Source organism: Bubalus kerabau, chromosome 3 (assembly GCF_029407905.1).
Source record: "Bubalus kerabau isolate K-KA32 ecotype Philippines breed swamp buffalo chromosome 3, PCC_UOA_SB_1v2, whole genome shotgun sequence".
In the NCBI taxonomy this organism is placed as follows: Eukaryota; Metazoa; Chordata; class Mammalia; order Artiodactyla; family Bovidae; genus Bubalus; species Bubalus kerabau.
This window is the reverse complement of record NC_073626.1, coordinates 3,234,201-3,246,571: the sequence shown is the minus strand read 5'-3', so window position 1 is coordinate 3,246,571 and position 12,371 is coordinate 3,234,201. Positions and strand designations below refer to the sequence as shown.

The window sequence follows — 12,371 nt, the reverse complement described above, 5'->3', positions numbered from 1 at the left end:
CACTCATTTCGAGGTCCTAGGTTTAACATCTTGCAGGCACGGTCTCTCTAGATCAAGGGTGTCGTCCCTTGAAAAGTGCAGCCTGAAGGAGGGAGCAGGAGGTACAAGGCCCGCCGGTCACCTGTTTTCTGGCTTCAGTGGAAGGTCAGCGGCTGCTAGGCATCTCTTCACCAGCAGACGACCCCACGAGACGGTTTCCTGAGGACAGGCCTCTGGCAGGATGGCCTGGCGCCCAGTTCTCTCTTCCACCCCCAGAGCTGTGGGTGTTAGACGCTCCTCCAATCAGAAGGGCGCGCTTCTGGGTTAAGGCGAGACTGCAGCCCAAGTCGCTGGGAGCAGACGCAGTGGACGAACACTCGGGAGCACCCGGCATCATGCCGTCTGGCAGTTTTGGAGATGCCCTTGGGAGCTCCATGCAAGGCGTGCAAGAGCAGGGCACTGGGACTGAAGATGGACCCTTCTCGACACCCGCTGTGTGGCTCCTGGACCCCAGCAAGCACACCCACCCCTGGCCCCCCACACCCCTGCTCATATCTTCTGTGTTTCTCAGGGATGTGGGGACAGACGTGGCTGAGGCTCCAGGGGCCCGAGATGGTGCAGATGGTGTCCAGGCGGTGCTTGGGTCACAAAGGGTGGCTGGGGCGACGTGACCCAGAGGACACCCACGTGGGGCTCAGGGTGCCGATTTCACCCTAAGCAAGGGTGCACGGCAGCTGCAACGGTGCACGAGCGCAACCGAGAGGAGCTACCCTGCGCCTGAGGTCAGGGGCGGCGCCGAGAGGAGCTACCCCGCATCAGAGGTAAGAAGCAGCGGCTGCGCTTTGCTGGAGCAGCCGTGAAGAGAGACCCCACGTCCAAGGTAAGTGAAACTCAAGTAAGCCGGTAGGCACTGAGAGACAGGATCAGAGGGCAGACAGACTGAAACCACAATCACAGACAACTAGCCAATCTGATCACATGGACCACAGCCTTGCCTAACTCAATGAAATTAAGCCATGCCGTATGGGGCCACCCAAGACAGACGGGTCATGGCGGAGAGGTCTGACAGAATGTAGCCCACTGGAGAAGGGAATGGCAAACCCCTTCAGTATGCTTGCCTTGAGAACCCCATGAACAGTATGAAAAGGCAAAAAGATAGGAAACTGAAAGATGAACTCCCCAGGTCGGTAGGTGCCCAATATCCTACTGGAGATCAGTGGAGAAATAACTCCAGAAAGAATGAAGGGATGGAGCCAAAGCAAAAACAACACCCAGCTGTGGATGTGACTGGTGACAGAAGCAAGGTCTGATGCTGTAAAGAGCAATATTGCATAGGAACCTGGAATGTCAGGTCCATGAATCAAGGCAAATTGGAAGTGGTCAAACAGGCGATGACAAGAGTGAACGTTGACATTCTAGGAATCAGCGAACCAAAATGGACTGGAATGGGTGAATTTAACTCAGATGACCATTATATCTACTACTGTGGGCAGGAATCCCTTAGAAGAAATGGAGTAGCCAACACAGTCAACAAAAGAGTCCGAAATGCAGTACTTGGATGCAATCTCAAAAATGACAGAATGATCTCTGTTCGTTTCCAAAGGAAACCATTCAATATCACAGTAATCCAAGTCTATTATGCCCCGACCAGTAACACTGAAGAAGCTGAACAGTTCTATGAAGACCTACAAGACCTTCTAGAACTAAGACCCAAAAAAGATGTCCTTTTCATTATAGGGGACTGGAATGCAAAAGTAGGAAGTCAAGAAACACCTGTAGTAACAGACAAATTTGGCCTTGGAGTACGGAATGAAGCAGGGCAAAGACTAATAGAGTTTTGCCAAGAGAATGCACTGGTGATAGTAAACACCCTCTTCCAACAACACAAGAGAAGACTCTACACATGGACATCACCAGATGGTCAACACCGAAATCAGATTGATTATATTCTTTGCAGCCAAAGATGGAGAAGGTCTATACAGTCAGCAAAAACAAGACCAGGAGCTGACTGTGGCTCGGACCATGAACTCCTTATTGCCAAATTCAGACTGAAATTGAAGAAAGTAGAGAAAACCACCAGGCCATTTAGCTAAGTCACTTCAGTCGTGTCCGACTCTGCAACCCCGTAGACAGCAGCTCACCAGGCTCCCCCATCCCTGGGATTCTCCAGGCAAGAATACTGAAGTGGGTTGCCATTTCCTTCTCCAATGCATGAAAGTGAAAAGGGAAAGTGAAGTCGCTCAGTCATGTCCGACTCTTAGCGATCCCATGGACTGCAGCCTACCAGGCTCCTCTGTCCGTGGGATTTTCCAGGCAAGAGTACTGGAGTGGGGTGCCATCACCTTCTCCGAGGCCATTTAGGTATGACCTAAATCAAATCCCTTATGATTATACAGTGGAAGTGAGAAATAGATTTAAGGGACTAGATCTGATAGACAGAGTGCCTGATGAACTATGGATGGAGGTCTGTGATATTGTATAGGAGACAGGAATCAAGACCATCCCCAAGAAAAAGAAATGCAAAAAAGCAAAATGGCTGTCTGAGGAGGCTTTACAAATAGCTGTGAAAAGAAGAGAAGTGAAAAGCAAGGGAGAAAAGGAAAGATACACCCATTTAAATGAAGAGTTCCAAAGAATAGCAAGGAGAGATAAGAAAGCCTTCCTCAGCGATCAATGCAAAGAAATAGAGGAAAACAACAGAATGGGAAAGACTCGAGATCTCTTCAAGAATATTAGAGATACCAAGGGAACATTTCATGCAAAAATGGGCTCAATAAAGGACAGAAATGGTAGGGACCTAACAGAAGCAGAAGATATTAAGAAGAGATGGCAAGAATACACAGAAGAACTGTACAAAAAAGAGCTTCACAACCAAGATAATCACAATGGTGTGATCACTCACCTAGAGCCAGACATCCTGGAATGGGAAGTCAAGTGGGCCTTAGAAAGCATCACTACAAACAAAGCTAGTGGAGGTGATGGAATTCCAGTTGAGCTATTCCAAATCCTGAAAGATGATGCTGTGAAAGTGCTGTACTCAATATGCCAGCAAATCTGGAAAACTCAGCAGTGGCCACAGGACTGGAAAAGGTCAGTTTTCATGCCAATCCCAAAGAATGCTCAAACTACCGCACAATTGCACTCATCTCACACGCTAGTAAAGTAATGCTCAAAATTCTCCTAGCCAGGCTTCAGCAATATGTGAACCGTGAACTTCCAGATGTTCAAGCTGGTTTTAGAAAAGGCAGAGGAACCAGAGCTCAAATTGCCAATATCTGCCAGATCATCGAAAAAGCAAAAGAGTTCCAGAAAAACATCTATTTCTGCTTTACTGACTATGCCGAAGTCTTTGACTGTGTGGATCACCACAAACTGTGGAAAATTCTGAAAGAGATGGGAATACCAGATCACCTGACCTGCCTCTTGAGAAACCTGTATACAGGTCAGGAAGCAACAGTTAGAACTGGACATGGAACAACAGACTGGTTCCAAATAGGAAAAGCAGTACATCAAGGCTGTATATTGTCACCCTGCTTATTTAACTTATATGCAGAGTACATCATGAGAAACACTGGGCTGGAGGAAGCACAAGCTGGAATCCAGATTGCCAGGAGAAATATCAATAACCTCAGATATGCAGATGACACCACCCTTATGGCAGAAAGTGAAGAAGAACTAGAGAGCCTCTTGATGAAAGTGAAAGTGGAGAGTGAAAAAGTTGGCTTAAAGCTCAACATTCAGAAAACGAAGATCATGGCAGTCAGTGCCATCAATTCATGGCAAACAGATGGGGAAACAGTGGAAACAGTGTCAGACTTTATTTTGGGGGGCTCCAAAATCACTGCAGATGGTGACTGCAGCCATGAAATTAAAAGACGCTTACTCCTTGGAAGGAAAGTTATGACCAACTGAGACAGCATATTGAAAAGCAGAGACATTACTTTGCCAACAAAGGTCCGTCTAGTCAAGGCTGTGGTTTTTCCTGTGGTCATGTATGGATGTGAGAGTTGGACTGTGAAGAAGGCTGAGTACCAAAGAATTGATGCTTTTGAACTGTGGTGTTGGAGAAGACTCTTGAGAGTCCCTTGGACTGCAAGGAGATCCAACCAGTCCATCCTAAAGGAGATCAGTCCTGGGTGTTCATTGGAAGGACTGATGTTGAAGCTGAAACTCCAATACTTTGGCCACCTGATGCGAAGAGCTGATTCATTTGAAAAGACCCTGATGTTGGGAAAGATTGAGTGCAGGAGGAGAAGGGGACGACAGAGGATGAGATGGTTGGATGGCATCACTGACTCAGTGGACATGGGTTTGGGTGAACTCTGGGAGTTGGTGATGGACAGGGAGGCCTGGCATGCTGTGGTTCATGGGGTCGCAAAAGTCGGACATGACTGAGCGACTGAACTGAACTGAACTGAAGGGAGTGCCGCTGAGGCTGAGGGCTGATCCTCAACGCCCTCTTACCAGCCTCCAGGTTCCCCATCCCTCCCCCTTCTCCTGAGTCTACAGAGGACCGTGACCTTCAGGAACAGAGGGAGACGCTCTTTAAAACAAGTGCCTCCACTGGTTCTATCAAAGAGGGTTTTTCTGCTCGAAAGTCATTTATCTGAAGAGTGATCTTGGGAAACTGGGTGGGGCTCGGTGAGGGGAGGGGATGTCGCAGGCTGGGAGGGACGCACGTCTAGAGAAGGTTTCTTTGAGAACAAGATTTTTGACACGGTATCTCCACGTTCATTCACCTCATCACCCCTCACGACCCTGCTCTGGTGGAGTCCCCATCTCCAGCTCTGCCCACGAGCTCGCCCTCTGCTGAGGCACGGCCCAACTCCCAGAACCTCGCTCACCTGCCTCTCAGTTGCCTCCCTGCACATCGCATCCACCTGCTTCTGCCATCTTCACCATTGTCATCTGAACCCAGACTCACGCGGCTGCCAGGCTTAGCTGCCTGTCTGACAGGTTCCTTCGCTCAGTCACTCCACACACATTTCCTGCACGCCTGCTCTGTGCCCGGAGTGACAAACAACCCTGCCCCCTGGGAACTGCACAATCAAGTGGGTAAAATAAGATGTGAAAACAACCATTTCAAACACGTGCAAGGCAAAACGAGAAACGCACACACACACTCTGTTACATGAGCACTTGGGTGAAGGGAAAAAGACTTGGCTTTGGCAAGAGTCCCCGGCGGGTCTCTGTCTGGGGTGGGCACCCACTCCCCACTGTCCTCCTCACTGAAGCCAGGTGCGTGTCCCAAAGAAGTGGGGCAAGGCCACTGCCAGCAGCAGAGACGCACCGGCACCTGTAGGACCTCCCCCGCCACGGGTGGGAGGAATTGGAGGCGGCTCCTGTGTCTTTGTGCAGCAGCTCTAGTGATGAGAAAGTGTTTGCAACAGAGCATCCTGATGGCCCCGCTGTCAGAGAAGCCTGGCCAACGGAATTTTACAACGACGATTCATCACCAAATTCTGAACAGACATTAAGGCGCACAGGGGCAATGTAGAGCAGGGCGGGGAGAAAGCTTGTTGAAAGGAGCTGGGAGGACAGGATGCAGGAAAGCTGAATACAGAGGTTGCTTTTTGATTCTCTTATGGACTAGTCCTTTCTAATGATGTTTGTTTGATTCTCAGCACTTATACCAAATCTGTATTTAAAAAAGAAAAGAAAAGCAGGACGTGTTGCTTGATAAAGGATTTGCTTTGACTCACTACATTGTGTCAAAGTTTTACTAAGATACTACATTTCTAATATTTTTAATTGAAAGAAAAGCAGTTTATGAAACCATGAACAATCTTAGATATGTGGCTACTCTAAATATACAAAACGCCTGTGAATTTGAGCTGGATTTTTAAAACACTCGTTTGGTCACTTTTACAGAAAAGCGGGGCAAAACAAACAGGTCTTTCTGACAGTGATAACCATCTCCCGGCTGTTCCAGGAAGGGCCATGCTCTGTGGTTTTCTCAAATGGAATTTTCTCTGTAGGTAAATATTGAGACAACACTTAGGTTGGCTCAGATCTGTCTATATTGACTTCAGGAAGCAGCAAATATCACGGGACAACACAAGAGTGAGGGAGGGAACCTTGGAGTCGTGATCCCCAAGGCAAAAGGGGGCACACCAACACTTAAGATTGACTGTCAAGCCTTTCCCTTCCTAATATACAATACAAACACAGAAGCTTCCGGTTATTAAGTCTGGGAGCATTTACTACACGAGTAAACAGAATGAGACTTTCACAATCAAAAAATGGCTCCATACAAAAATTTTCAAACCACTTTGAACCTTTTCTATATAAAACACTATTTGCAATCATTTACTGTATGATTTGGAGAAGGCGATGGCACCCCACTCCAGTACTCTTGCCTGGAAAATCCCGTGGATGGAGGAGCCCAGTAGGCTGCAGTCCATGGGGTTGCTCAGAGTCGGACAGGACTGAGCTACTTCACTTCCACTTTTCACCTTCATGCATTGGAGAAGGAAATGGCAGCCCACTCCAGTGTTCTTGCCTGGAGAATCCCAGGGACGGGGGAGCCTGGTGGGCTGCCGTCTATGGGGTCCCACAGAGTTGGTCACGACTGAAGCGACGCAGCAGCAGCAGCAGTAGCACTGTATGATTACAAAGCACGCAACTTACACTCTGACTCAGTGTGACATTATAAATGTCTTTGTGGCTAAATGTTGCTCTCCGTGATACTTTTCTTAGGATGCTACTGAGAATTTAAGCAGGTCCCAAACTAGGGCACCAGAGGCATGTACAGTAAAACATGCTGTTAGCCTCATGATTTAAAAATGGAAGATTATATAAATGCATGCTTCAGAATAAGTTTCCAGTCTGATATGTATGCTGTTGTTTATATCTAACAAATGCAAAATCCAACTGAATGCCTAAAAGGGCCCAATATGAGAATGGAGGAGAGAAAAAGGAGTAAATAAAATAGATCATCAATAATAGAAATGACAGAGCCCCTGTTCATCTAATCCTCTGTTCAAGTGAGTAGCCTTGATAACCAAAGCTGACAGACATCTTTAAATACCATTACGGGAACTTCCCTGGTTGTCCAGTGGTTAAGAATCAGCTTTCCAATGCAGGGGATGTGGGTTTGATCCCTGGTTGGAAAACTAAGATCCCACCTGCCACCAGGCAGCAAAGCCTACAGGCTCACAGCAAAGAGCCAGAGAGGCCAAAATAAGGAAAGAATCTCCACCAGGAACTTTTTCTTGTATACCTAGAGGCAGTGGATTAAACGTTTTTTTGTAGCAAACTTGAGTCAGGCTGTTTTGACTGTTATTATTTGTCTATATGAGCCTAACCAAACTTATTAATAGTAGTTATCTTTAATTTGTACTTTAAATGCCTCCTTCATTCAATAAAGCAGTGAAATTTCCCTAAGGAGGAAGAAAAAGAATGATTTCACCATAGTTTCAATGCAGCATGTGCCACAGTTATGACCAAGATGTGGTTCAATATGGGCAAAAGGTGATTAAGAAGACATATTCTGTGACAGCGTAAAGGAAGTGAGAAATTTGCCTTTCTGCTTGGTATGTGAAACCAACAGAAGACACCACGAAAACAAGGTCCCTTCTGAGGGTGTTCATGAACTAGTCCATGTTACTTTATTTACCTGCACCTCTTCACTCTAATTTGTCGAAGGTGAGCTCTTCTTTCAAGGTTTTCTACGTTACTATTTCAAAATACAATAGGAGCAACTTGAAAACACAAATCCAAAACAAAGACGCATGGTATAATCACTGGGTAATGTTCCTCCTACACACGCTCTATGATGTATCCTCATTTAACATGTCTCTTTGGCACCATTTGGTGCCTGCGGAGTGTCAGCTGACATATTTTCTGACTAAACGGGTACTGAAGACAATACTACGCTGATACCAAAATACCTGCGTGCAACTGTGTATGGCTTTCCACCTAGCACGTTTGCAGTGAAAAGGAGTATACTTTCTCTGTCTCCTAAATTCTCTGTCACTCCTCCCCAGAGCCTCTTCCTTTTTTAAAAATTTTATTTTAGGTGGCGCTGGGTCTTTGTCGCGGCAGAGCCTCTTCCTTTGAAGAGAGCGGGTGGATCGAGGACAAGCAATAACTAAATCCTTGTGCAGACAGAGAGCAGGCACACTGGTGCTACCTGCTACCTAGTACCCGTCATCCATTTGTCCATCCATCCATCCGTCCATCCCCTACCTACCTACCTATGTGTGTATATCCAGATGTGCTACACTTTTTATCGACTCAATGGGTCAATAAATATGCAAGTTTATTAAACAATGTCTTCATCAAATATTGATTGACCACCTACATTGTTAGAAAACACTGCTGTAGTTCCTCATAATAGCTGGAAATCTTAGGTAATAAGTACCACGTATTAAAAGGAGTAAAAAGAGAGCGGGGCTTTGGCCCCAGCCCTGCCACCAGCTTCTTCTGGGGACTCTGGGCATTTCCCTCTGATGGCGTTGAGCTCAGCTTTTTCTTTTGAATAATGAAGAAACTGAAGCACATGCTCTCTTTTGAAGAATTCCTCGGAGTACAAAACGCCACAAATATGGAAGTATTTTATAATGTTGGAAATGGGAAACGTAACACTTCTCCCAGAAGAACTTAGGGATACTGATCTCATTTAAGTTAAAATCATTCCAATTTGAGAAAAACGTATGGATCGTGCCTTCTAACTCCCAGTCAGAATCTGAGCCTAGGTAGAGAGAAGTCAGGCATTCCCAGCGCTCCTGTGAAGAACACACGCTTGGGCGGCCCACAGCTCCCTAAGTGCTGCAGGCCACAAAGCGCACCTGTGAGGCCACTACTGCCCGCCTGCGCTGGCGCGGTGCCTGCAGGGGGAGCAGCGCCTCCCGGTGGCCAGTCCGCTGTCTCAGTGCGTTTCCATGCCCCCCAAGGGTCAACCATCAGCATCCTCCGAGGGCTCTGGAGGACAATGAGAACTAACATTTGGACAACGGTTGTTGTTGATCAGTCACTAAGTCGTGTCCGACTCTTTGTGATGGACTGCAGCACGCCAGGCCTCCCTGTCCACCACAGCTCCCAGAGCTTGCTCAAACTCATGCCCGTCGAGTCGGTGATGCCATCCAACCATCTCATCCTCTATCACCCCCTTCTTCTCCTGCCCTCAGTCTTTCCCACCATCAGTCTTCTATCAAGGGAACATTTCTGACCAGTAAGCTTTCCTCTTAATATTTCTATCAAACACAACCTTAATAGGAGGCTAACTTTATGAGAATACCCACAAATGGAGAAAATTTGGGCTGTTACCAGTATTAGGTTTAGATACAAAGAAAATACAATTATCAACACGGAACACTTTCTCTGTTTTGTGAATTTATGACATCTACTTTCCTATTTTCTTCTTTTCTTCTTTTTTTGGAAAAGGATGCACTGCCTGAAAATAGTTATCTTTAAACTGACCCAAAAAAGGACACATCTTCAGGATAAATGGCTTCTAATTCAGTGCTGGAATATAACACACAATAGGTCTTTGGCTGGACCACCCACTCTTGGAAAGTCTAACTTCAACATTTTGCTTAGTATTTGGTTGACTTAAAAAAAAAAAATCACAAGATTGATTCATATAAATGATTTTAAATGAAAATAAATACATAAGGGAAAAACAACGTTAAAGGCTACCACAATCCTATGATCCAGAGACAAGTAGAGTTAACATCTTGCAGTATATCCTTCTACTCTTCTGGAAGGTAGGTGTACATTATATATACGTATCTCCATCTATGCTCATAGACAAAATCCATCCCATGCTCCCACATATCCAGGTGTCCAAAGACCTCACGTTGGCACCCCTGCCTCTCTGCACACATCTGTCTACAAGGCACCCTCTTCTGGAAATCTCATCTCCCATAAATCTGAGTTTATTGGCAATAGGCATCATCGGCGCTGGGGTGAAGCCCTTCTGCTTCCTGGAAAGCGCCCGAGCTCCTGATCTCTGCCCTCACTTCCCAAGAGCTGGCGCAGGTCCGGCTGACGGCAGTGCAGCTGGATTCTGCACGCATGCAGGAGTACAGGGTTCCTTCCTGCCCAAGCCCCACTTTGAGAATAAACCACAGCAACTGCACTCGGCTTCCCCAGACCCTCGCACCTTTCAGTGGTCTGGCCCACACCCATGCCCCCGGCAAGGCAGGAGGGATCCGTGTGGGGACCCACTCCTGATGGCAGAAGGGGGCAGGCGGGGGCTTCAGGCAGCACAAGCTCTCCTCAACAAACTCACCGACCCCTCAGACACCTGCCCGCTGAGCACAGGGCATGGCTCTTGCTTCAAGGAAGCTGGCTGGGAACAGACACACGTGGTTAGAACCCACGTGGGACGTGCAGGCTGCTGCCTTCATTGGCTCTGTCTCCCCAGGTTCCTCCAGGGAGTGGTGTGTGGGCTAGGTCGCTCAGTCGTGTCCAGCTCTTTGAGACCCTATGGACTGTAGCCCACCAGGCTCCTCTGTCCAGGCGATTCTCCAGGCAAGAATACTGAAGCGGGTTGCCATGCCCTTCTCCAGGGGATCTTCCCAGTCCAAGAATCGAACCTGCATCTTTTATGTCTCCTGCATTGGCAGGCGGATTCTTTACCACAAGTGCCACCTGGGAAGCTCTCTCTATGGTAGGGACCACATCTAGTCCATCTTTTGTCTCTCCTCAGTGGGACACTCGGTTTGGGGCTCATGAAAGGTGCTCATGGAACTCCAATACTTTGACCACCTGATGTGAAGAATGGACTCATTTGAAAAGACCCTGATGCTGGGAAACAGTGGAAACAGTGTCAGACTTTATTTTTTTGGGCTCCAAAATCACTGCAGATGGTGACTGCAGCCATGAAATTAAAAGACGCTTACTCCTTGGAAGGAAAGTTATGACCAACCTAGATAGCATATTCAAAAGCAGAGACATGACTTTGCCAACAAACGTCCGGCTAGTCAAGGCTATGGTTTCTCCAGTGGTCAGGTATGGATGTGAGAGTTGGACTGTGAAGAAAGCTGAGCGCCGAAGAATTGATGCTTTTGAACTGTGGTGTTGGAGAAGACTCTTGAGAGTCCCTTGGACTGCAAGGAGATCCAACCAGTCCATTCTGAAGGAGATCAGCCCTGGGATTTCTTTGGAAGGACTGATGCTAAAGCTGAAACTCCAGTACTTTGGCCACCTCATGCGAAGAGTTGACTCATTGGAAAAGACTGTGATGCTGGGAAGGATTGGGGGCAGGAGGAGAAGGGGAGGACAGAGGATGAGATGGCTGGATGGCATCAGTGACTCGATGGACGTGAGTCTGAGTGAACTCCGGGAGTTGGTGATGGCAGGGAGGCCTGGCGTGCTGCAGTCCACGGGGTCGCAGAATCAGACACGACTGAACGAGTGAAGTGAACTGAAAGGTGCTGGGCGCTTGGCTGGTGGCCTGGCTTGATATCAGACTGCAGTGGTGGATGAAATACAAGTCCCGTACAGCTGTGTTCTCCACAGGTCTTCAGTTATGCTAATTACACACTTTTTCCTAACAAATAGTGAGGAATCCTGTGGGTGGGGCTTTTCAGGTGGCCTGATGGTGAAGAATCCACCTTTCAATGCAGGAGAGCTGGGTGTGATCCGTGGAGCGAGAAGATCCCCTGGAGAAGGAGATGGCAACCCACTCCAGTACTCTTGCCTGGGAAATCCCATGGGTAGAGAAGCCTGGTGGGCTGCAGTCCATGGGGTCGCAAAGAGTTGGACATGACTGAGAGACTTCACTTTCACTTTTCACTTTCATGCATTGGAGAAGGAAATGGCAACACACTCCAGTACTCTTGCCTGTAGAGAAGCCTGGTGGGCTACAGTCCATGGGGTCACAAAACAGACACAACTGGGCGACCAAAGAACAATTCTGTGGGTGACGGGAAGGTCCATCTCATCCCATTACTGTCACTATGCAAAAGGGTTTCTACTCCAAAGGCAAAATATGGCGTCGCCAAACTCCAGGGAAGAACAGAGAGGAACATGTTGTCCGTGGCAACCAGGCTTAGCCTCCATCATGAATCATTGTGGCCTCATTCTGACAGGTCCGGTTACAGCCTAGCCCCATCACACCAAGCAGTGACTCAGCTACGAGGAGACTTCAGATGCTATTTTTAAGGGGGAGGGGGAGGCAGGAGACACAGAAAGGCTTCATGATGCCTTCCTGAATTTTAACAGCCTAAACTAAATCTCCACTTTGACACTTGGAATCATTAACCTGCCCCTGAAGTTATGTAACCTCTACAGTTTACTTTTATATCGCAGCTTGCTCATTCAATCCACAAATGACTGCCATGGTGAAAATCTGGTTGAAACGGAAAAAGGGAGTTTTCCGAAGAGTCGGGGCCTAAGGGAAGCAACTTGTGGTGCAGAGGATGGAGCGCTAGTTGGACAGT

General features: G+C 47.5%; 1 protein-coding gene across 4 annotated transcripts in view; it reads right to left on the bottom strand.

Annotated features, from left to right (window-relative positions):
* Positions 1 to 12,371, bottom strand: part of FARS2 (phenylalanyl-tRNA synthetase 2, mitochondrial) — a 311,692-nt gene that overhangs the window by 59,812 nt on the left and 239,509 nt on the right. The gene's annotated exons all lie outside the window — the stretch shown is intronic.